Below are 27,246 nucleotides of genomic sequence, written 5' to 3'. Positions count from 1 at the left end.
TCCCTGTGTTAATTGTTACTCTTCATTTATTAATAAGATGAAGTGGAATTGCTATAGCAACTGTAGCATCTCATTAGGGAATTTACAGACAAAATGCAACATGGAATATATAGGACTAGACTGTAGCATTTAGCCACACAGATCTGAATAAGAGCGTGGTGCAGATTGCATCAGAGAGAGTTCAGGAGAGAACGTACCTGCTGGCATTCCAGAAAACACAAGAGAAGTGAGCACAGCGCACCCGTCTTCGGGGTGGTCTAGCACAGTGGTTTGCAACCTTTTTTTCATTTGCTGGCCCCTGAAAATTTTCAGCTGGCGGTGCGGACCCCTTTGGAAATCAGACACAGTCTGCAGACCCCAGGGGATCTGAAGATCACAGGTTGAAAACCACTGTTCTATGGTAAGGACAATCTTTCGCACACTTTTAGACATAGTCCATAGATCCCCAGAGGTTCACAGACCACAAGTTGAAAACCACTGGTCTAGCATGCTCCCCTTTCCCTATCTTCCTTCCTGCTTCCTTTGAAATGATTTGTAATTTTCTCTGGCTCTTAGTTAGGCTCCTTGAACCCTTCCTCTAGTCCTGATCCCCCATCCAGGAGCCAAGGACAATCAAGTCCATAGAAAGAACATAAATCCTGCATATCTCCTCAGCTCACATCTAAAATAAGATGTGAGGATGAAAAATTCTGCTTTCGCTGCTGCCAGAGATCAGAGTGTGGATGTAGGGCTGGGCAAAAGTAGGTTTCGTTTTCTGCTGAAACTTATTTTTTTAAATAGACAATTGAGTTTTTGACAAAATGAACAGTTTCAGAGAAAGTGTCTGCTTTCCATAAACATTTTTGATTGAAAAACCAAAAGTTGACATTTTTGGGCCAAAAACTGATGGTTTCAGCTCAAACATCTTCATTTGCCAAAAAAAATCTTTGGGTTCCATTTTTTCAGATTTCAAAATGTCGCACTGACAATTTTTATGACAGAAGTTTGTTTGTTTTTGTCAGTTTTCTGCAGACTAGATAGATAGATAGATAGATAGATATTCATTCTGAACATTCTGACCAGGTCTGTCTGGATGGTTTGCTATATTACGCTCATTACACTATAGCCAACTCTAAATATTTAGAACTCAGAGTTGGACTTCAAAAAATCCTGAACTTGGCTTAAAAAACAATTTTTTGAGTAGTAAATTTTGGTAAGTTATTTGCCTTTGAGTTGCAGAGCCTTTCAGGTGCACTTGGATCATTTTCACAAGCTTTTCTCTGCAATCACTGGACTAGAAAAAATGAGATTCTCAGTAATCATTCATCTGCAAGAACTGGGGCTTTTAGAAAAATCACCAAATAATATACTATTTGTGATAAAACAGCAAGAATAGGCAACACTAACAGATAGGCTAGAGTTGAAGAGCTTTCTACCTGGGGAAACAGACCCTGAAAGTTCTCCATTAATTCCACCTTCTAACTGATCAAAAGGTCCATATCCATTGGAACAAATTTGTATTTACAAACAAAAACATTCCCTCACCATCTCTGCCAGAAGATGGTTAAGGGGGAGGGAAGTGTGATGGTAGGAAAAATGGAGATAAAGGAACAGGGCTGTGAACATATTTCTTAACTGTCTTTCTTTCTCTGTGGTGTGGCACGTTCTGCAGAGAGATCTGCACCAGCTCACGTGCAAATTTTCAATTTGGCCAGAGGCTGTTCACTGTAATTTCTTTTCTGCTGGCTGGCCAGTGAGAAATTTTGGGATGAATTACCCACAATTTTCCAGCAGTTTGCATTCATTTTTCTTCCTCACATTCTCTTTTCTCAGCTGTAGTCTCTCTACGATGAGTTAGAACAACAGATGTAAAATCTGGGATATTTTCCAGATTGTGGTGGGTTCCCCCATCCTCCATGAGATGCTCAGTGTTGGCAGCATTAACTAATGTCCTATGTGTAACAAGGCCATCAAGTGAACTGAGGATACACTTTGAATACGTGCTGGATAGTAGCTATCTCAGATGCAGTGGAGTAGAACTATTTATTCCAAAGCTTTTTCTTGGATTTAGATAAGAAATCTTCCTCGACAACTGCAGATATTAGTCTGCCTGTAAACCCTGTCCTATTTTAAGCTAGTGAAAACTAATTATTTCCGTTGCATTCAGCAGTAGCATAAGAACCCTTAAGGGTCTCATTCTGTGAAATGCTGAACAGCCTTGTGACAGAACATTACCCCCATGTCTACACTCTACAGACTACTGTAATAATCTTTGTACAAAGTATGCCTTGTGAGGCATCATCTGAAAACTCATTATTTGCTGGTCATGATTGTCCTGATAAAACGTGTGTGGCAACAATGTCTGTGAAGTTACAAGATTCCACTGTATGTTGTTATTAACACGTGTGGTTGGCAGACAGGTCTGTTTCAAACAAAGGAATGTGAGCTCTGCTTAATTTCCATTTAAGCAGTAAACAGAGTCATCAAGCAGGAAGGGAAACAGAAGAAGCACCAATAGGTGACTTTAGCGTCAGGGGTGGCTCTAGGGATTTTGCCGCCCAAAGCATGGTAGGCAGGCTGCCTTTGGCAGCTTGCCTGCAGAGGGTCCGCTGGTCCCGCGGCTTTGGTGGACCTCCCACAGGCGTGCCTGCGGAGGGTCCGCTGGTCCCACGGCTTCAGACCTCCCACACACACACCTGCGGGAGGTCCACTGAAGCCGCAGGACCAGCGGACCCTCCGCAGGCAAGCTGCCGAAGGCAGCCTGCCTGCCACCCTCCCGGCGACCGGCAGAGCACCCCCCGCAGTTTGCCACCCCAAGCACGCACTTGGCATGCTGGGACCTGGAGCCGCCCCTGTTTAGCGTGATGTTCATTTTGAACCTTGAAGGTGACACAGTCACTCTCTGGATCAACTTTGCCTGGGTAGTTATTTATCTGTGTACTTTTCTGCCATCCCCTTTAATGTGTTTTGTCATTTTTGCTTCCACACGAACTTTTCTTTTCCAAGTTAGAGCTGCCTGTGATTGATAAAGTGCCTGATAGCACTAATGTCATGTCTCATTTCTTGATGGGCCATTGTAAAGAGAAGGTTAAATGAAAGTAAGAGAGGAACCCGTTGAGGGCTTTTTCCCAACACAGCACTAATGCACAGTGTTGAGCAAAGTAAATAGTGAGCAGGAAAGAGGAGGCGGGGGTATATAAATTGAATTAAGGAGGGTGGTGCTCAGAAAGCAGTATTCAGCTACCTGCCTCCTCCATGCTCAGTGCCACACTTCAGCCCCTGATTCCTCAGGCACACCCACGCTCTGCCTGGCTAACCCACACCCCAATATTTAGAACTAGAGAATGGGTTTGCGTTGGGCTTGAGCTTTACTTCTGCTCATTGAAGAGCATTATAATTAAGGCCTGATGTAAAGACCACTGAAGTCATTCACTGAAGTCAGTCTCTTCATTGACTTCAGATCAAGCCCCTAATGCTTAACCTCAGCACATTTGCGCTGGAACACAAAAATCTTGCAGACCCTTCTGTGCACTTGTGCAAGGATTTAAGACTTGTCCTGAGTGGATGTAGGTCTGCTTTTGCTATACTGCACCCCTCCCGGAAGCTTTGTGTTGTTCCATAAGCTTCTCAAGCACTGAAGGGAGACAGCTGGAGCTCTCTTTAGAGAGAAGCAGTGATTGTTTTTATGGAGGGGGTCTGATGGCTGTCCCCCAAGTTGTGCAGATGGTCAAGGCAATTGGAATTATCCCCCAAGGTCTGGAGTCCTCGACTCAAAAGGCCTATCCCACAGTGCTGCTCCATTCTGTTGGAGTTCTGCTGCCACTGGGTGTCTACCTCTCTCCTCCCCCGATGCAATACAGTAGCAGGTTTTACCAGCATTAACTCCTTTGTGCAGGGCTGGATTACATATAGGCCAGTTAGATGACTTGGGGCTTTGTCTCCACTTAAGAATTCTGGATGATATTGAGAAGTTGATGACGTGCTGCGCCATGAGTGCCTTTGTGCATGTGGAGCCACCATTGTCAGCAGATGCTGTAGCAGGTACACACCAGTCCCAGCGTACAGTGGGGTTGTATTTGGGATTCAGTGACCCTTGTCAGGTGTAAACACCTCAACTATGGATGAGCTAAATTGGTTTCCTAAGGATGCAGCTGACTTCTGTGAAGGGAAGGGAGGAGGAAGGAGCAGTGTAAAGCTACCCCAAAGACAGAACTGTGGCAGCCAGGTGAGCAAGAGGAGTTTAAATAGTGAGCCACACAGGAATGGAGGGAGCCAGGCAGGGAGAGAGCACAGTTGCACAAGCTGCGTAAGGTCCCAGGAGAGGAGTAGGTCACCCAGCATGGAGCTGTCTGCATGAGGCAGGGGGGAGACAGGTGGACTCACAAGGGAAAGGTAAGCCAGAAAGGAATGTTTGTTGTTTTGTACAATCCGTACTCTTCTGTGCTTTGGGTGATTAAGTAACAGAGTATTAATGTTTTAGAAAGTGTGTTGCAGGCTTCACAGCTGCTTCATACCCCTGAGAGAGTAAAACTGTAAACCAGAAGCTTCACACTTTTGGGGTGGAGATCTGGGAGGGGATGGTTTAGGTGACTGGGGTAGCTCAGGAGTCAGTGTAGCTCCTGGGGGCCTAGGGCAGGTGGGCTGAGGAGCCCCATTTCTGAGAGGGGTAGCAGACAGAGTCAGTGCCCAGGAAATGTGCCAGAGATGCCATGGAAGGAAACCAGTGAGAATTCAGAAACTTGAATCCCAAGCAGGAGAGGCTTGGATTCCCCTCCCTGAAGTCCTAGTGAATGACCAGGAGGGGGCATTTGCTAGGATCTATGACAGCCAGTACCTAGGGCCCCAGGTCCTGAAGTCATGCGATTACATCAGAATTTCAGCTTTGATTTTTTTTTAAAGAATGTATATTTCCATTCTTGTGCGGCAAAGTTTGAAAATGTGACTTGGTTGTAGCCAATGCACAGACTTTTGCTTGAGTCTGCTGAAAACCAGATACAATAGCTCAGAGAGGGACTAAGTGGGATGTTAACCCAAAGACCCACAGCTCAGGAGGACTGCCTCAACCCCACATTGCATGCAAGGAGGTGAAGAGTGTAGCAGGGCTTATCCAATACACCCAAACAGATACACCTCGGCTGCTGGGGTAAGTACTGAGGAGGGCCCCCTGCTGTCACTCCAGACTCTTTGGGGAGAGGTGCCCTGAGTCCTCATGAGCGGAGAGAGACCTCTGCTGCCATTCACACAGAAGAGAAGGGCCCCCACAATGCTTCCTTTGCTTCTCTGGGAGGAGAAGGGGCCCCAGGCCACTGCTGCTCCAACTGAGGCACAGGACCATAGAGTGGGTGGCCCACAAGGGCTACCATATTGTGGTGTTTGAAGGCTCCTGGATTGCCTTAATGTGACCTTGCCCTCATGAACTGCTGTCTGGGAATCCATACGGTTCTGATGGGAGCATACAGCTGGTGGGCAGGTCCCTTGCTCTATTGTGCTTCATCCTTTGCTTTATATCCTAATGCATAGACCCCAAATGCATTCAGTAGGTCCCAGGGTTAGCGCAATAGCCTTGGTCTGGAGAGAACAGGGTTCAAGTCCCTTTTCTACCACCACCATCCTGTGTGATCCCATATATCACTTAGACACACGTTTTTACAGGTAGTTAGGCACTGATGCAGTCAGTATTGCAGCGCCTCATTGATCGATGAACCTAAATTGCTTAAGAGCCTAAATCACTTAAAAGCCTAAATTCCATCAACTCTCAATGAGATCTTGGCACCTCAGTCCCTTCTGAATATGAGATCAAGTTTCCTCAATCAGTCAGGTATTGCAACACTGGTCACAGCAAAGCCCAAGTAGCATTAAAAATCTAGACCTGGATTTCTCTATGCCTCACTTCCTCATCAGTGAAATGGGGGTAATAGCACAGCCCTATCTCACAGCGGTGTTGTGAGGAAAAATGTGTTAAGGATTGTGTGGCACTCAGCACTAGGGTGATGGGGTCAGATAAGTACCTGCGTTAGATAGGAACAACTTTGGTCTTGGGTGGGATGCAGGAAGCATGGTCTGCCAGTTCCTCTCCCTGTGTGTGCTAATTCCTGCTCCTGTACTCCCCTCTTAGCTGCATAGTGAGGAGAGCCTAGAGGCCTGTAGTATCTTTTCCTCAATGTAGTGTTTATGTGGCTACGTAATGCCACTAAAACAGACAAACCACGAAGATGGTGGTTTCAGTTTTTGTAAATAACTGGGCAAATGAATTGCAGTTTTTACTCACTGATTTGTGCCTCATTGTCTCCTTGTGGAATGTCCCATGGCACCACCTGACTCCTCTGAGTTTGCTCCTTCAGATTGACTCCACACATTGTTTTGTGAGGGGTTGTTTGCTGCAGTTATGTGATTATTCAATGCTCCCAAGCTAGGCTGTGTAGCTCAGGTGTGACGTCACATATATCACATGGCATATTTTCTCTTCTCTGACTGCTGAGCATACTTAAGGTGCCTGATCCAACTCAGAGTGAAATCAGATGAAAGACTCCTGTTGATATCAGTGAAATCTGCAGTAGGCCCATAATCAGAAAAGGGACTTGAAGACGTTACTGAGGCTTTCAGGGTCTCAGGAATAGGGTGTACTAATAGGGCCGGCTCCAGGGTTTTTGCTGCCCCAAGCGGGAAAAAAAAAAAAGAAAAAGCTGCAATCGTGATCAGCGGCAGCTCCACCACGCCGCTTTGTTCTTCAGCGGCAATTTGGCGGCAGGTCCTTCCCTCCGGAGGGACCAAGGGACCCGCCACCGAATTGCCACCAAAAAGCCCAACATGCCGCCCCTTCCCCTTGGGTGCCGTAAGCAGCTGCGCGCTGAGCTGATGCCTGGAGCCAGCCCTGAGTTTGATGCTGCTACTCAGTAAAATATAAAATATTCCAAACGCAATGTATTTAGTGCACTGCACTCTTCTTTTATTTATTACTGTACATCTGTGTTTCAAAGGTATAACTACCGGTAAGTACACAATGAAATATGTAGTTTAGTAACAGAATATTCAGGGAATTACAGATAAATGTCATATAGGCCGTAAGTAAGGTGCTGCCTGAAAATAACTGCATTCATGGGTGCATACCTAGTTGGAAAAGGCACAGGCAGCTACTGCTGTGACTCATTTATTGCCTTTCTGGCAGGACATTGGTGAAGGACTTAGGGAACCTTTCGCTCTGCTGTGTTAATAGTGTCCCACCCTTGCTGTAAAACGTGTTATGCCATTTTCCACTGGTTTTGTTTGACTTTTGTTGCAGGTGGAGCCCAGGTGTTTGGGCTGTTGAGGGCTGTATGAGTGACTAACACTTGGCAGCGATGGCAGCAGCAGAACTGTCTCACTTGGCCCAGCAGGAGTACTGGTACAAGGAAGCATCTCAGTCTCATGGTCAGTGATGAAATCCAGCTGACTGTGGGACAAGTCCCACTGATGACTCAAGGCAGATGCCTTCTCATCTGAAACCCACTCCCCATCTCCCACAATCTTCCCTCCTTTGCTGCTGGTTTCCAGGCCCTTTTCCCAGCATCTGTTGCCTGGTGACAGCCTCACTTCAAAGGCTGTGCCATCTCTTCCTCTCTTTCACATGATAGAAGTGTTTGGTCTGCAAATCATGGTGCCAAAGTTGGAGGTGGAGTCAGTGCTGGCATGTGAGTGCCTGTCTAATCACATCATCAGATTCCTGGTAAGTGAATGGCCCCCGAGACCTTGATGTAAGTCAGAAATCCTGCTGCATCACATAGCAGCTGCTATGGGACCCCACTCATCTGCTGCTGGTCTCTTTCTCTCTACACAGCAACTCGCGTTTATTCATCTCTCTCTATCCCTGTCTCCTCCCTACACTTCACCTACCTGTGAAGAGATTTTGGTCAGCCTTTTATTAAGGGTACATTTAAAAAGAGTGAATAAAGAGTTAATAAATGATGCATAGATGTTATAAGACATGACCAGCATGTGTCATAGCTGGTTCTGTAGCATCTTTTACTGACGTGTTTATATGTTTATAATAAACCTCTTAAATTCTATAACAATTGATTGACCATTTATTAAAACATCTATGAATTCTTCATTAACTCTGTATAAACAGTTTCTAAATTTTCCCTTAATAGCGTAACATGTGATGCAATGTTCTGGGGAATTTTTTTTTAAAGATATCTAGCACAAATATATTTGACTGCAAATTTTAAATTGCTAAGTATTTGAGAGTAGACATTCACTCCTTGCCAGACTGGATTGCTTAGCGAACTCAAAAGGGGATGAGTATAGGTGAAGCAAATTCATTTTTACATTTGAGCAAAAAGAAAATGAATTTGCTTGATGTATTCACCCTACTGCATTGGTAACCTTCTTTAAAAGGCCTGACATTAGAATTGTTCTTCCCTCCCCAACCCCTGTAAATGGAGTCTCCGGACCTGCTATCTCTTGGAATATGCTGACTTTTAAAGTGACAGCCATTGTAACATCCTCTAAGGCTTTATCTACACACACAAGTCCAGTAGGCAAATCAAGCTCAATTGATACGAGCCATAAACCTATTCATGTGTTTCCATGTGGGGAGTTGCACAGATTTAACTAAATGGATTTTTAAAAATGATTTCAGTTAAACTGGTGCAACTTTTGTGTGCAGACCAGGCCTTAGTCACAAACCCACATCTTTATCAGGACCAGGGTGGCTATTCCAAGTGGTTAATGCTTGACTTCCTTAAAGCCCTGAGGTACGATAGTGTGGTCTGAGGGGGAACTCTATGGCCTGAGTGACACTGGTATTGATTTTAATACCGTTTGTATAAACCTGCCAAACAGAAAAGGCTAAATCACATTATTACCCAAGTCAACTAGCTGGAATTTTTTAGCCTTTTCCTATTGCTTTTGGCACTGGGTGTATGAACTACTAAATCAAACACATCATACACAAATTAGTAAAATGCATTATAAAAAGTGAAGTTTAACGACATGCAGCAGATTGCCAAGATTTTTAATAAATTCCTTTCAGTCTATGTCCTTAGATGTTTCAAACTGGAGGAGCAGTTATAAAAAGACTAGCTTAGAGCACAGAAGGAAAATCCCCAGTGAAGCTGGCAAGGCAGAAAGGAATGTTTTCCTTCAGGTCTGTCTCCACCACTGACACTCTTACAAATTAAATTTGATTTGAGTTTTCACTACTGCTTAAATTAAATCACTAGAACAAAATAGCAACTGCAGACTCACTCCTCCCCCTGCCTGCTCCAGAGCATCTCAAGATGTGAAACGGGTGGGGGGAATACAAAATTCTAATTAAATGATGGGATCCCCATTGACATGACATTTGGTTTTTAAAAAATGCCAGAAAATACTAGACACAATTGAGAATTTTCTATCAGTTTTTTTGTGGGGGTGGGGAAATGCAAATTTTGGCCAAATTAAATTTTTTCACAGGAACATTTTGAATTTGCCCAAATTTTCCAATCTCTCACCAAGAAACTCTAAACTAAATGCTTTGTTTCAAGTTGGTTTGACCTGATTTGAAATATTTTGGTTTGTTGGACTGAACCACATTGTTTGTCTGCCAATGGTGCCACAGTGCCTGATCAAAGTTATAGTTTGGATGTTTCATGCCCTGCAACCATCCCTTATGGGCCAGGCTCCTTGGCTGGACTTCATCTTCCAAAACACTATCAAAACTGTGTTTTGCCAGTGGCCAATGGATGTGTGTACAGGAGGAACAGAGACAGGATGTTAGATAAGGAAGGAAATAGCAGCGGAAGGTCACTGCCTTTCTCCCCACTCCTCACCTCCCCATCCATCTAGCTATCTAGCCATCTAAACTAATTTCTCTCTTTTTGAAGCAATGATGTCCCTTAGCCGATACATTCCTCAGGAACTATGGATATGTTGAATCACCAGATTGGAGACTGAGTTTTTTCTGAAGTTGGCCCATGACTGTGAAACTTGCTTCCCCGGCAGAAAAGAATGACCATGATGCTCGGTACTTGCAAAACACTTCTTTATCTTAACTTCCCCACTCCCCCCCCCCCCCAGAGTTTAAGGAGGTAGTAGAATGGATAGGAGGAGGTAAAAGACAGAAGGAAACAAACAAAACACCTGGTTAGTTGAAAGTAGGGAGGAAACAACACTAGACAGGAAATGTGTTGATCTTAATAACTTGTGTTCCATCATTGTGTTAAGTGTGCCACATCTGAGTCTTCTCTCACTTACACCAGTGTAAATCAGGAAGGACTGTGCTGAAGTCAATGTTGCTATATTGGTGTAAGTGAACAAGTCTCTACGTTATGAAATAAATGTGATAGCAAAACCTGGGCTGGAGGCAGAGTGTCTACTGAGCACTGGAGAGGGATTAGGGAGGTGGTGAAGACAATTATGGAGGAAGAGAAGTAAAAGCAGAGATGGCCACGGAAGAGGTGTGCACTGCTGCACAATTTGAAAAAGGAATGCATGTCCTGCTATTAAGAAAGGACTAGAGTTCAGACCTACCAACCAATACGAAGTGTGTGGCCTGCTTGAAAAGATGAGAAATGTTTAAATTTGAGTAATAAGTGCTGAGAAGCAATCTGGCATACAGCTTTGAATCCTGGGGCCAAATTCTTTGCTGACATAAATCAGTGCAGCTTCATTCAAGTCAATTGAGCTTCACCACCTGATAGAGAGAGTTTGCCGAAAATTTGACCCAGGATGTTTTAAAGATGCCTGTATGATTGCTAAAGCCATAAGGAAATATTTTGCCATGCGTTTTAGGAGAGCGGTACAACAATCTACACAATGGGAAGTTGCATTGATTAGAACAATTTTTTAATCAGACAATTCCCATTAATTTGCATTTCTTAGAATATTTTATACTAGCAGCTAAAAGGTTTTAGTGAGGGGTGCTCTTACCGTACATTAGTCAAGAATTCTTCTCTAATGCAAAGTACTGTTATAGCTCTGAAAAACAGACACATATTGTAGACGGTAAAAAAAAACAAAAAACTTTTTTTTGAAGGCTTGGTTTGGCACTTACCCATTTCTTTGTGCCAAGTGTAACAGAGACTGAGCATTTTACACATGAGCAATGCAAGTAGGCTAGCTGTCACGAAAGTTAAATAATTGTAAGTAAAGTTGTTTTACAGAGGAATACATGAAGAAGTAGCTCATCACTGCACCTCTTGTTCTTGCAGTGAATTAATGATTTGCCAGACATTTGGAATCTCTCAGTGGCCATTATCCAATGCTGAATGCAGAGAAAGCTTAATTGGTCTTTGAAAGCATGCATATACACACCAAATGCTGCACTTAAACAGTTAAGAAAATTCATTGTTTTGTCTTAAGTTGTCTAACAGTATAGCATAACATGAACTTCCACTCACTCACTGCACTCAGTGGGTGTCCCAATCGGATGACATTGTTTTCTCGCTTTCTGATAAGAGAAACACCAGTGAGAGAGACTCCTGTGCTCTGAGCTGGAGACATTAACTGATCAATACGTGATTACCTCCTGTGGGATGGTTCTTTGGTGTCAGTCTCACTGGAAGCCAAAAATGCTGTACAGTAAGAGCTGTCAGAAGAGAAAGGTTTAAACAGGACGAAATAAACGAATGGAGGAGTGACAGGACCAGAGCTGTCTGGTTCAGTTAGAAATCTGTTTTCAACTCATGGATGAAGAAAGGTGCTGACCATGTAAGATGAATAGAGGAGGCTTGCGTGGAACAAAAAATAGGTCTCTTTGGTGCAGGGACCAACAACCTAAATAATTAATTTCTGTAAAGTGCTTGAAATCTCAGCTGAAAAGGCATTATGTAAATGCCAATATTTGTATTCCTCTTAGTGAAGCTAACCACTGCCTTGTGTGGTTTGTAGCCTGAACATCCCTAACCTTCAAAAGAGAGTGGCTTTGAACCATCAGCTAATATACCTTCTACATGGCTGAGTAGTTTGACTCCTGGTAGAATGTCTCACGCCATCCAGGCAGAAATTTTATCCCTTTATGGCTGCACATCAGCATCAGGAATACTGAGCATAACAAATAGCATTGGCAGACTTGCATCTTAAGCCAAATAAATAATGGCGCTAGACCTAGTAGGGATGACTCTGAGGGGAAGAGATAAAAATGATCAGCACACAGATGCATGGAAGACCAGATCACCAGCACTGGTAATGCCTGTATTTATCTGCATAATGTTCACAGACCAATAGACAAAATAAGGAAATAGCGTGAGAAAAAGAGGATCACAAAACTCAGAAAAGTTAGATCTGGAGGAAGGACAGTGTGAAGGGGAAGCAAACAGCTGAGCAGGAATGAGGGAAGTTGCACAGGAGGTTAATGTACTATCTGTTCATTTTTTGAAGAGCGGAGTTTGCTTTGCTCGGTCACGAACAGATTACAACTTTTTCAGAGGTTTTATCCCAGTCTGTAACTGAGGTTGGAATAGATGGTATAATGAAATCAACCACCCCCTTATGCATAACTGAGGCCCATTGCTCAGATCACAGTGGCAATTGCAGGTCTGAACTGAGGTGCATCTGCCATTATGTATAGGGACATTTGCACAGTGTGGGCTTGCACTGCTTTTCCTTTACTCCCATATCCATGTGTGTGTAAAAATGAGTGATGTTGAGTTGATCCCTGTTATATTTAGTGATACATGATTTGTATCCAACACACCGAGAGAGAAGTTCTGTGGAAAAAGCCGATTAGACAGAAAGTTAGTTGAAAACTGACCTTATAAAATGTTCGGCAAGCATCATAACAAGCAATTACTGCCCTTATGGGACAGGAAGCTATCATATTTCAGACATAAGATACTTGCATGTGTGGACGGGAAATGCTTTTCTTTTGGCGAAACCAAAATACCACCCAGGCCCAATGTCCTGGCTCTGCCTCAGAATGGAATCCTTCAGCCTTCATAAAACAGCCCGGGGAGATATGGAGGGCACAGTGGAAGCAAAATGACTTCTACTGGACCATCCCCATTCATAGGCATCCTTGGCCCGCTTGTTTTGCAAAACTGCAGCAGATCACATAGGTTAGAACTCCAAGTCACAGTCTTAATTGGTGGTAGTAGCTGCCAAGCAGGGACAATTATATTACACGTTCAAAGGGGACTCTGGGCCCCTTTGGGCTGGAGGGTGATGTAGCTATTGTTGAATAGAGTGGTTGTGGAGATTTTAAAACAGAAGGTGGTTATATATTAGGATCCCACTATTATCCCATTTACCTTCTTGCGAAAGACAAGCATCCCCTTTGGCAAAAGTTTTTGGTTGGGCCAGGTGAGAAGATGACACCCCTACACATATATCCCTTCTCTCCTTTCCCTACACACTGTACTGTTTATGGAGCTGTTTGCCACAGGAGTGGTCAAACTAATGATGGTTGCAGCTGGTCTTGAGCTTGGCAGGTGGTTGAAACATCTATTTACCTGACTACACTTCTATCATAACGATGCGAGCCAGCAGAATGATGGCTAATGATGCTATGTCAGCATTTCCATTATAAAGCCCTTATTCTCAGAAGTTTATAACTTGCCTGTAGAAACTTCTTGTGAACTGAAATTAATGGGCTCTGGGGTAAGAGCTCAGCTAAAGAATCTATTTATTTATTGTGTTAAGAGTTAAGGTGGTTTTGTTGGGTGTTTTAAACCTGCTTGGTCATTGTGAAGCTAAAGGAGAGAAGATATGAAAGTTTACCAGTTTCATGATGCAAGTTTTTAATCAGTCTCACAATCCTAGAACAACTTTTAGTCCCATATACTTTTTCATTTACTCAAGTTACTATTTTAAAGTTGGATGCTGCACAGTGGTCTTTTTTATAACATTAAAAAATATACATAAACCCCAAATTCTGCCTGCCTACGTTATGCAAATAGTCCCACTGAAGTTGGGATGTGTATCTCAGATTGTCTGTGTGGGTCAGAAAATATCCACTTCATAAGGTATCTGATTCATAAGATATCCTCTCGTTTTGCTAAGTACAATAGAGGATTCAGTCCTATGCATTCTGATTAGGATTTTTCAAAAGGATTCAATGTTTGTTTAATTCTGCTGCCAATGAAGTGATTGAAAGCAGGGTTAAAAATCCCATACTCTAGCCTTTTGCAGTAATAGGCACTGCCTGTACTCCAGGCATGAAACACATTACCAGGCAGCAGGGGGACATTCACACTTTGCCTGACCATGTTGGATATAGAAGACTTCAGTCTCCAGGGTTGTCAATCCAGCAGCCTTCAATAGCAGTAGATTAATTCTAATTCTAACAAATATTTCAAAGATGGCGGGGTGGGGGGGAAGCACATCTATATTAAAAAAGAAAAATCCATTCACTGAAAATAAGAATTTACATCTTGCCAAGGAATATGAAATCTCAGGTTGTCGGGAATTCCAGAGCAGGCAGGCAGGCAAACTGATTTTAACGTATCTGAACCCAGCTATAGTTTAAAACATATTCAACATTAAAATTCTAAATGATTTCAAAATGCTGTTTATGGTAGGAATACAGTAGAGAAAATGTTAAGAGGTTAATCACTATCACCTCCTTTTTCAAATGCCAAGTTGGGTAGGGCCAACTTCTCCTGGTTTCTTGGCTTTGCACCTAGACTACCGGCCACCTCAAGTCTATTAAACAGTGTTGGGATTCCCTCCGAAACATATTCCATCTCTGGGATCTAAAACACTCAGTTTGACTCTGGATTTCATCATTCAGGTTTCTTTATTTGGCACACAGTAAAGCTTCACTGAGCTGATCAGACTCAAGCAGAGGCAGTGGGTATAGGCCATATCACACATCCAAAGTTACACAACAAAGCTGTTCCTTTATATGCATTTACACATTACATTACATTTGCTATACATTACACCACATATTTTTGGATTGGATTGGTTACTTGGCAGAAATCAATCCCCGTACAGCATGCTTTGTCCTTCAGACTCCAGGTTTAATTGGCCATAGTCCTGTGTTTTTGCCCCAGCCCTGTTTTCTATCTGTCTTGCTGTGATCTTGAATCTTATTCATGACCACCTTTCTTCTGGCATTGGGAATGAGTATTGCATGGCTGGCCAGTTCGTCAACCTGAGGCATCTTTGTTCTAAAACTAAGGTCACCAAGACTGTTATTACTGGCCTTCGGTATGCTGACGACTGTGCTAACCTTGCTCGCTCCAAGGCTGACTTGCGATCCACCCTAGATCTTTTCTCAGGAGCCTATCATAACCTGGGACTTTCCCTCAACATTGGGAAGACTAAAGTGCTTTATCAGCCTGCCCCATGCCAAGTTGCCCCCACTTCTTCCACAATTTATCATCAGTGGTAAACCCCTGGAAAATGTTAAGCATTTCCCTTACCTGGTAGCCACCTCTCCTAGACAACCAATCTTGATGTGGAGATCGAACATAGGATCAGCTGTGCCAGTGCAGAAAGTTGCTCTGTTGTGTCTTTATTGACAGAGATCTGCGGATGAAAACTAGGATCCTGGTCTACAGTGTAGCAGTCATCCCAACTCTTCTTTCTGGGTGCGAGACATGGGTGACATACTGAAGTCATCTTAAGCATCTGGAATGATACCACCACATATCAGATGAGAAGACAATTACACCAATGCTATTGTTCTCTCTGAAGCTAATATCACCAGTGTTGAAGCAAAGATTCAGAAACATCAACTTTGCCGGGCTGGTCACTTGGTGTGGATGGCTGATCCTCATCTTTCAAAGCAAGTCCTATTTTCTCAACTTAGTCATGGTAAGAGGACTCGCAGGAAACACAAGAAATGCTCCAAGGACACTCAAGTATATCTTAAGAAGGGAGGCATTGACCCCACAAATTGGGAACAGCCAACTGGCAATAGACTGCAATGGCATCACATCATATATCAAGCCTCAGCCCATTCTGAAAATAATCACCAGAGGAACAAGGAAAGTGTACAGCATCCCAGCCAGCAATTGTGCTCTCTCCAAGCAACCACCTGTCACATATGTGGAAAAACCTGTAGAGCATGGATTGGACTTCTCAGCCATCTTAAGTCTCATCGATGAGTCTTCCCCCTGACAGACATCATCCTCATATAGAGGGATAGCCTACAACGACGAGACCCTATCATCTGGGTGTTGCTCCTTATTTTAGTGAGTGCAGACATCCTGACTCTAGCATACTGTTTGTCAAGCCACTAAGAAATGAGGCAAGTTACTCATGTCAAGCCACGCCTAGATTTCCACTTCTTATTTTTGGGGGGTTTTTTTATGCTAGTATCCTATTCCAGTGTATCTTTGTTCTTCTTTATTACCTAGAAACACATGCCCAACACCATAGTAGTTGTAATTATTTTAACAATCATCCACCATTAAAATTAGGCTGAAAGTACAAACTGCGAGGAGAGGAAGAGGGAAGGGTGCAAGCGCACCACCTTTTGTACAGCCCGCCAGTGTGTAATCCCACATTATAAGCTTGCTGTGCCATTAAAGCATCCTTTGGTGATTTAAATTTTGCTTTCATTTTAATTATATTATGGAAAACCTGATACAAACTATAAAAATATTTCCATTTATCACCACAGGAAATTTGGGTGTGATACAGAACACGGATCAATTAAAATAACATTGCTTGGGTCCATACTAGCAGTGGTCCCTGTCAGCCAGCACACAATACTTGTCATCACCAGCATAGGCAGCGTTACTTTACCAACATCCCAGTGTCTCAACCAAACTGTTCAATTTGGAGACTGTTCTCCCAGAGTGAACCCATGTGCTGGGAACTCTGTACTGTAAGGCATCACAACTGCACATGTAAATGTCCCCAGGTGCAAACAGTAGTTCAAGTCTGCAGCTTTCCAGACCTTGCATTGTCTTGCAACTGTATTTGAGGACAGACAACAAACTTCTTCCACACCATATCCCCGTATGGCATGCTCTGTCCACGTGCTGTTCATATGGAACCTGGTCCTTACCTTCCAGATTTATCTTGTCCATAGTCTCTAGCATCAGGGTGTTGTGGCTTATCTTAGCTAGCACAAACATCCTCTCTCCAGTATGTCATTTGTCAAGCACCTATTTACAAATTAACCTTCCAGTCACATATCCAATTATGCTCACTAAGAAATGCAGCAAGTTACTTATGTCAAGCCAGTCCTACAAGCCGTAAATAACTAATTCAAATCTAGCTACTACAAGCAATGAAGAAATAGAGCTGAGCAATCTAAACTCTATGGGGTATTTGAAGGGAAGAACCTCTCTATTCTCCTAAGTAGCTAGCTGGTGTTACAGCTGAGGTGCATTAACAAGAAAAAGCAGCAATGTTTAGAGCCACATTCTTGCCCCATTTATTCTGGTACAATGAAAAATGGCATTGCATAATACTTAACATTTCTACTTTGTCTTCCAGTCAAGGGTCTTAAAGCCCTTCATTCTTGTTGGCTAGGAGTTTTTCATAGCTAAAGACTGTCAGACACGGTATCTCTGGATCTTACTCACCACTGCATTAGTTCCGTCTTATGCCATTGTACTGTCACTGACTGCCAGACGATAACCAAACCCTACATATTTTGTTTAATTTGTGTTATGTAGATTTGACCATGGCAAGCTACATGGGCTGTATTGCTTTGGAGTGCAAACCTGATTTAGGAACCGAAGTTTACTTATTCGGGGGGGTGGGAGGGAGGTGGCTGCAGCTATCTGCATTGGTAATGATGTTTTGAAGCCTGCACTGTCCCTTATGCCTGTATATTAAAGGCGATGCATGAAAGAAGAGAGAAGAAATGAACTAAGCAAGTTCCCAGATAATAGTGTCAGTCATACAGGAGGTCTTACAGATACAGACCCAGACTGTTTACACACTACAGCTAATTGAGAAATGGGGGAAATAGTGCACATATTTTACATGTATACCTTTCTCTGTTCTATCAACAAGTATTTTCAAATCCAGACCACGTATCATGGTGATCATCCTCCAGCTTTGTCAGTCTACTTCACTCCATTGCTTGACATTTTGCATTCTACCTCCATCCCCACTGGCTCCCACAAATAGGGCATAGATTAAACAGAGCAACAATGGTGGCCCAGACTCTCAGCGTAAGTCACCAGTGTAACTCCCTTGATTTTAACAGAACTCTGCTAATTTACCCCAGCAGAAAGCCTGGCCCAGGATGTTCCAGGTCTTCATTACAAACTTACATCAGAATAACTATATCACTCAAGACTGTGAAAAATCCACACCCCCCAGCAATGTAGCTATAACGACCTAACCTCCAGTCTAGACAGGAGAGCTTCTCCCATTGACATAGCTACCATCTCTCGCGCAGGTGGATTAACTATGCTGACAGGAGAAGCTTCCCCACTAGCATGGTAGTGTCTTCACTGAAGCACTACAACGGCACAGCTGCAGCTATGACGCTGCAGTGATTTCACTGCATACCTGCCCTTAATTTCACATGAAAGGACATAAAATGCTTGAAGAAGAAGAATTTAAGGGTTAAGCATCTTGGACTTTTTGCCAGCTTCTCTGGTTAGAAGACAACAGAGACAAAGAAGGAACTATCAGCTGTGTTTGTTAAAGATCAGTGGTCCTGGCTGTAAATGTTTTGGTTTTCAACAGAGAATCCTGATGTGACAGTACAGATAATATGTCTGAAGTGCTGTACAGACACTAAGTACATATATTGTAGGACTGACCAGAAAATCCATGGAAAATTTCCACTCTTCAGTGAAAATTCAAAAACTGAAAAATTGCAGCCACAAAACCAAAAGCTTTTGATTGACATTTTCTCTTAAAGCCAAAATTTCAGGGTAGCTGTGGAGGCTCATGGAAATTTTAGGTCAGGCACCTCATGCACCTCTCTAAGGGCTGGGCTCCCTGGCCAGACTACATCGCGCATGCTGCATTAGGGGCTACTCTTGCTGCGTCGCTGTGCTGGACATCACAGATGTCAATCAAAACCTTTTTGGTTTTCATGTGTTCATTATTTTTATTTGTGGTGTTTGCTTTTTGTCAGAAAGCCAAAAGCAAAAGCAGACACTTTTTTGTGAAAATTTTCATTTGGTTGAAAACCCAGTTTTCAAACAAAATATATTTTTGATGTTTAAAGAAATGACTTGCCATAATATATGGTATAGAAATAAAGCACTAGCCTGTCAAAATTAGACGTGCAATGTAATTGATGCAGTTGTATATGCTTATTTTGATACAAGTTTTATTCTTGCACATAAATAGGTTGTTTGCATGTACAGATGACCAGCTAGGCACTCAGCTGAGCATGAGGCATGCAAATACCCAAGATGTGTATGCAAATCAGGTATGTACAAATTAGGCAGCTATAATGGCATATGACAATTTTTGAAAATCTGACCTTATGAATATAATTAACATATTATATGGGGGGTGCCTTAAGTATTGACATTCTATGTTGTGCCTAAAAGCTTCACATGTGCCTGCAGAAAACATGTATTTTCAGAAGTCATATAGTACCCACAGTTCCTGTGTTTTCTCTACTTGTGAGCAGGTGCAGTCAGGTGGAAAGGTTTCTTTCATGCCACAGGGTCACAAAGAAAGTGTCTGATTACAAAAGGGCTGCTACTAGCAGCTTATTCTGCCTGCCCATCTAAACCCATTTTGGGATGGCATTTATGCTTCAATTAAAATGGCATGCTACACTAAGCAGGCATAATGCCATCATAACAGATGGGCATGGGTTGAAAGCAAGGCAGTGATCATGCATGAGTATTAAGAGCATTAAAGGGCAGAGATCCCAGTTATGAATGATGATGTGACAGTCCAGTCTGTGGTTGCAGGACTAAGATTTAAGGAGATTTAACATTGCTTCTGCAGCCTACTGCTTGATTCATTCTGAGGGAGGGAGTCCTGAGGTAGGGTTTGTAAGTGAAAGCAGTGAGACTCCAGCAGTAAACAGGAAGACTCTTGAGGGAAGAGAATCATAGAAGATTAGGGTTGAAAGAGATCTCAGGAGGTCGTCTAGTCCAACCCCCTGCTCAAACCAGGACCAACCCCAACTAAATCATTCCAGCCAGGGCTTTGTCAAGCCGAGCCTTAAAAACCTCTAGGGATGGAGGTTCCACCACTTGTCTAGGTAATCCATTCTAGTGCTTCACCACCCTCCTAGTGAAATAGTGTTTCCTAATATCCAACCTAAACCTCCCCCACTGCAACTTGAGACCATGCTGAAAGTGGTGGGGAAAATCTGCTAGAAGAAAGTAACATAGGGAAAACTCTGCAGGGCCTGGGAGTATGTGGCTCAGAAGTAGAAGAGGGTCAGAATCAGTGTTTAATATGTGCCAAGGCTAACCAGGGCTGACTCCTGGTACTTCTAGACATGGGTCTTTATACTGGGCTTGCTGCATCAGTTATGAATGTAAACAAATTGCTTGAACTCCAGCACCTCTTTCATTACAAATTAAGCACTGGACAGAATAATTATTATTTAGATTTGTTTGGACTTCATTTGGGTCTGTTGTTACCCCTGGAAGGGAACTGAACTCTGATGGGATTTGATGAGAGGGCCAACCACAAAATGCTCACATAGAGTCTCAGAAGATGAAAGCTGGGAAAGGCCATCGTAGGGCCTAGGAAGAGGCCACCAGAGATGAAGAACCCTTGCCATGCCATCTCCAGGTCTGAGGGGATACTATGAAGGTCAGTCCAATATATTACACTTTCCCAGGACCTAACACACTCCTGGGGCAAAAGTACCATAAAAAAACCACATCTGGCAGGATCCTGTTTTACTTTTTTGTTCAGTTAAATATATAATCAGAAAAAAGTTAGGATTTAAAAAAATTGAAAACAATGACTTTATTTTTGCAACCATTGCCAAAGTGGCAAATCTAACATTCTATTGAGAGTGCAACAGCATTGTTGTATTTCCTTGCTTTACAATGAAGGACTTTAAAAACGTCATTGAAGGTATAATTGAGCACTTTTCTCCGGTTACTTATAAAATCCTTGACATAAAACATGCTCTCTCACACACCTCATCGTTTGGCCTTCACTACATCCCTGCTCAGCTGAGAATCAGGTCCATGATACCTTAAGAGAACCAGTTTTCTGCCATACAGATTAAAAAATGTAAGACTGCAGGATGACATTCTGAATAGAAACCAAGTTAAGCTTGATCCTTTACATGATCTTGATCCTGCAAAGACTTACACATGCCCATATGTTTATGCACCTTAAGTCATCCTGTTGAAGTCTTTGCAGGAGTTGGGCCCTACCAGCAACTTTAGAGGCCAAACTGACCTTCCTCCTTAAGGGATTGAAAACTTTCCTTTATTCTTATATATCGCCAGATTAACATTTTGAACAAATCCTCAGCTGTATTTTCTGAGAGTGATGATTCCCTGATCAGCAGATGCTAGCTACAGTGAGAACAGAGTGGCATTACTCACTGAAAAATGTTCAGATGCCAAAACAGTAACATTTATTAACAAACTCTACTAGGACCTCAAGCAATCAGGTAGCTTTTGCTAGTGGTGCACTGAAAAACAGTCAAAGTAATTATTCTTAAAGTATTTCCAAAATATACTTTGAGTCTTAACCTCTGCCTGATGCTGAAAATAATGGAATATTTTTCATTTGTATTTGTTTAGATCTCAAGGCCTTTATTACCAAGACTTGAGATCTTTGAATCAATAAAAATGTTTAAAGGAATTTACAGATATACTGGAAGAATTTAATCTCATCTCTAATATGTCATTTAAAAATATCAAAATATAAAAAGGTCAGTGCAGTTTGCTAAACAATATTGAATTTTCTTTAGAATGCTACTGATGCACATATTTTTTATTTTAAAAAAAATCAATAACTTCCTTGACTTTAAGAACCATGCCCAGTAAACTTCTAAATAAAATTGGCACAGTAACTATCTCAGGAGCTGTCCCCTATTATACAGCGTCACTGGTTTATGTGAAAATTATGCAAAATGTTAAGGCAAATCTAAGGACAAGGAAAAATATTTTCCACTAGTTCAAGCTTTGGGCTACAAATTTGGTTAAAGAGGAGGGTAGGTCCCTGGGGTAAAATTCCGGCACTGATGAAGTTAACGGGAGTTTTGTCATTGACTTCACTAGCGCTATGATTTCAGCGCTAGATTTTAATTCGGGATCTGCCACTGAATTGCAGTATGTAAGTGGGCAAGCCACCTAACCTTCTTTCTAACTTACTTACTCATCTGCAAAATAGAGATAATCTTTTAACTTCTTCATAGAGTTACTGTGATTAATTAATGTCCATCAAATGCTTTGGGATCTTTAAAGTAAAGGGGCAAGATGCTTTAACTTAATTTATTATGGCATTGTATTTTAGGCACAGAGCACAAAGAGGCAGAGGTGTCAGATTGCTCTCTCTCAATGGTTTCACGAGCTTGCTTATAAAGACTAGCTGGATATAATCCAAACACCTTTAAATTCAGAATACTTAAGTCTGTGGGGAGTGGCTAAAGGAATCTGACATGAATAAAGCTGCTGCAGAGCCAGAACTAGTGAGTTACCAGTATTAAGGCAGCCTGTGCATCATATTTTCTCTTTACTCTAAAGTGGACTTATGTGCTGCATCACCTAACTTTGAGTGTCCTGCCACCTAGTAGCATTCACAGCCACAAGTGAGGTGTGCAGGATTCCCATGCATTGTATGGGATGAGTTAGGTGCTTAAAAAAGGGATTAATAGAAGTCAGCAAACTGAGCAGGAACTGCTGAGGAGAGCAGCGTGGCCTAAAGCCCCACCCCTCAAAGGGAGTTAAGCATCTAACATCAGACTGGAAAGAGGCTTCTAGCTCTACTTGGAATTCACTCCATGAACCCTCTCTTGGCGTTAGGGCTGGCAGAGGGCAGGTCTACACTACAGCCTAAATTGATATAATTCATGTTGCTCAGGAGTGTGAAAAAGCCCCCTTGCCCCATGACACAAGTTTTACGCTGTCCACACTGACGTTAGGTCGGCGGGTGACACGCTCCTGCAGACATAGATTCTGCTTCTTGCTGAGGTGGAGTCATTTTGCCAATGGGAGAGCGCTCTCCTGTCGGCATAGCGCATCTTCACCAGACCTGCTGTAGCACAGACTTGCCCTTAGGCAACCTTCACACAAAGGACGAAGGCGGTACCCATATCCCTTTGCATCCTCTGGGCCAGTGGTTAGGGCACAAGCCCTGGATGTGGGAAATCTGGATTCCAATCCCCACTTTGCCTGATTCGGAGTAGGGCCTCGAACACAGCTCTCCCACCGCCTAGGTAAGCACTCTAACCAATGAGCTACTGGCTGGGGGTTAGGGGAGCCGCACTATGACTTGAGGGGTCAGCCTGATCAGAGCACACCTACTGGCTCAGGTCCCACAGGTGAGAAAGGAGGGGGAACATCTAATTTGTGAAGCTGAATGGCACTTAGGCCTAAGCTAGATGCCAAGCTGCTCGGTGGTGTCAAGTCTGAGGCAGCTTTGCCTATGCCCACCAGCAAAAATGTAGGTACTTAGGGGACTTTATTGCTGGAAACTTAAGCATCTAGGACCTTGAAGTGTCTACAGAGTTGGATGCCAGCTCTGTGGGGGTTTTGTGAATGCCAGTGGTGCCTAACGCTGGACTTAGCAGCCTCAAGGGGCAGTTGAGTGACTAAGTCCCCCTTGTGAATGTAGCCCTCAGCCCTTTCATTTTATGGCTCATTTAAATTAATCCACTTAATTGTTCTGTGAGAAGTACAGTTGGTGCCATATGTTGGGGGATCAAAGCCTTATTCACTGTAGGGGTATGTTGATGCTGCAGCTGGGAAGGAGTTTCCCAGCACAGGTATACAGGCACGTGCTAGGTCTGGTATGCTAAAAATACCAGTATAGCTATGGGTAGCAGCTCGATCCAATCACCTGAATACAAACCCTCCCGGATCCCCCTGGCTATGTAGGTGGGTGGCTAGCCTGAGCCACAGCCAGTGCTACCCATGGCTACACTGCTATTTTTAACACACCAGCTCCGTGTATGTCTGTCTACCAATGCTGGGAACCTCCCTCACCGCTGTAGTGTAGACATACCCTAAAGGTACTGTAGAGACAGTCTTCTGAACCACAATCAGCTAACATGCAACAGAGGAACCTCATTCATAATTTTCTTTCAAAGAAAACAAAATGCAGACTCTCCCAGGATCTCATGCCTGTAGGTTTAAATAAGAAACGGCAAGCACAACTGACAAATAACACAGGGGTATAGCTATCCTATGATGACCTCTTCTTCCTCCTGGTTTGTACTCATCTTATACAGCAGCGCTTGTAAGTGAGCACATCTCCATTGACTTTACTGGCGTGGTATTTGGGCATAGCAGTGTTGCTAAGGGTGTTATATAAAATTTGAGCTATAAAGAGCCTGATTCTGAGGATCTCAAGAGTTTGACACCAATGTAAATTCATTGATTTACAGCAATGTACACTGGGACTTAAGTAAGAGCAGAATCAGGCTCAACAGTTATTTGTATGGAGAACAAAAAGCCAGATATTGCTCTCATTTAACAATGAAAATCCAGTGTAATTCCATTGATTGATTTCAGTGGTGCTGTACTGCATTTTCATTGTTTCAAATGAGAAGAGAATTTGACCATGAATAACCAAACTACCATTCATTCACAAGTACCTCAGGTTACACTTCTCGGCAGGAGATTGATTCTGCCCACCTTTACTCATGAGTATTCCCACTTTTAAATGAATGGAATTAATTATAAATGGAATTATTCCTTTCTGAATAATTGTTTGCAGGACTGTGACCTGCCTTTAATTTCACTGGATTTATTTAAGGCACCTGTATTCACACAACTGTTAAAAGTACAAAGGACAAACATCCCTGATACAAAGATTTGCCACCCAAAACTCTCTCATACCTCTAGATAACACAAAGAGCGCATTAAAAACTCCACTGGACTAATACCCCACAAGCAAACTCTCCAGAGTCCCTCACCCCACCCATCCTGAAAAGCTAGAGAAGGTGCTTTTCTGCATGCCCGGAAGGTCAGCAAATAGGAGTTTTGTGGCATTGGGGGTTGTGCATTTATGGACTGAGCTTCCCTGTTACAGGCCTGTTGATATACACAGCCAGCTGGTATCAGACACAGAATAAAGCAGAGTTGTTGCAAGCACCTTACGCAGTGACGGTAGGATTCACAAGGGGCACTTGGGTGCCCAGCTTCAATATTGAGGCACCGCTGGCATTCACAAAATCCTGTTCAGCTATTGCTACTCTGTAGGTGCTTAAGTTTCTTCCAATCAAGTCCTCAAGGCACTCAAATTTCTGTGGCTTAGGAATGCACACAGCTGCCACAGTCCTGACACCACCCGGCACCATCCAACAGGATTCACTAACTAGGTGTTCCCTGTCTGAGCCCCAAAGGCAAGATAATCTGGTAGATGTGCTCAGCCCCATGCTTAAATCCCCACCAAAGGGAGAAGGTGATGGCATGATGCCCTCCATGTAACTCTTAGCCCATTGGCTGGAACATTCACCCACAGTGTGAGTGACCTGAGTTCAAGTCCCGACTTTGTCAGCAGGGACTTGAACCAGGTCACCTACTTCCCATCTGAGTGCCCTAACTGCTGGGCTATAGGACATTCCAGCATATGGCTTCCTTTCTCACTCTCTTCTATTATGTTATTCCTTCACTTACCAAAGCTTTTGATATGGTCTTCCACGGTATTCTTGCCAGCAAGTTAAAGAAGTATGGGGTGGGTGAATGGACTATAAGGTGGATAGAAAGTTGGCTAGATCGTCAGGCTTAAGGGGTAGTGATCAATGCCTCCATGTCTAGTTGGCAACTGGCATCAAGCGGAGTGCCCCAAGGGTTGGTCCTGGGGCTGGTTTTGTTCAATATCTTCATTAATAATCTGGAGGATGGCATGGACTGCACCCTCAGCAAGTTTGCAGATGACACTAAACTGGGAGGAGTGGTAGATACGCTGGAAGGTAGGGATAGGATACAGAGGGACCTAGGCAAATTAGAGGATTGGGCCAAAAGAAATCTGATGAAGTTCAACAAGGACAAGTGCAGAGTCCTGCACTTAGGATGGAAGAATCCCACGCACTGCTACAGACTAGGGACCGAATGGCTAGGCAGCAGTTCTGCGGAAAAGGACCTAGAGGTTACAGTGGATGAGAAGCTGGATATGAGTCAACAGTGTGCCCTTCTTGCCAAGAAGGCTACCAGTATTTTGGGCTGTATAAGTACGGGCATTGCCCGCAGATTGAGGGACGTGATCATTCCCCTCTATTTGACATTGGTGAGGCCTCATCTGGAGTACTGTGTCCAGTTTTGGGCCCCACACTACAAGAAGGATGTGGAAAAATAGGAAAGTTCGACAAAGGGCAACAAAAATGATTAGGGGGCTGGAGCACATGACTTATGAGGAGAGACTGAGGGTCCCTGAGAGGTACACTGATCCCAAAACTCCTTGGATTCGTAAGAAACAGAGAGGAATTAATCTCTTTCCCCTCCGTCTCCCCCACCCTCCCATGGTGAGTTCCATCCCTTAGCGTTAAAAACAATACAGGTTCTGAAAAAAGAAAGCTTTTAAATTACAGAAGAAAAACAACGTAAATTATCTCGTGTAACTCAAGATGGAATGTTACAGGGCCTTCGCTATACATAGATGAGAGGGACCCCTCTCCCCTGCTAAGTTACAGTTACAGCAAACAGAGGTAAACTCCTTCCAGTAACCCCTACATTATTTGCAATCTAGAAAAAAAACATTTTAAACTAATTTACCTTTTCCTATCCAATTACTTCTTATCTCTTGACTACTGCAGAGAGACTGGTAGAAAGAATGGAAACAGATTCGGCTGCACGTCTGGTCCCTTAGCTTCCAAGAGCGACAAGAAACAAAAACAACAGTCACAAACAAGACTTTCGACCTCACCAAGATTGAAATATTCTGTCCCCCGATTGTCCCTTTGTCAGTTGTCAGCCAAGGTTCACTGAGCTTCTTAACCCTTTACAGGTAAAGAGACATTCACCCCTAACTTCTTGTTTTACTGTTACATTGATAACCCAATAATTTATTAAAATACTAAATAAATCCTGTAAATGCTTGCAAAACATCTCTCCCTCAAGATTCTCTCGCCTATGTAGTTGGGTTGCTATTACTGTCATAGTGTCTTGGTTCAAAATTGGCAGGTAGATGGTTGTCTTGGCAAGATACTAACTGGAGTTGAGGAAAATGGGTTCAGTTGGCTGTGCCAAGACCCCTTCTGTGACTGGCAGGCAATTCCTGAGGTAACACTTTTCAAAAGCCTTAAGGTTCGAGATTCGCAAAGCACTGCTTGGTTCGAGT

Source organism: Chelonoidis abingdonii, chromosome 3, assembly GCF_003597395.2.
Source record: "Chelonoidis abingdonii isolate Lonesome George chromosome 3, CheloAbing_2.0, whole genome shotgun sequence".
NCBI classification, from domain to species: Eukaryota; Metazoa; Chordata; order Testudines; family Testudinidae; genus Chelonoidis; species Chelonoidis abingdonii.
The sequence above is the reverse complement of the archived record's forward strand: the minus strand, read 5'-3'. Positions refer to the sequence as shown.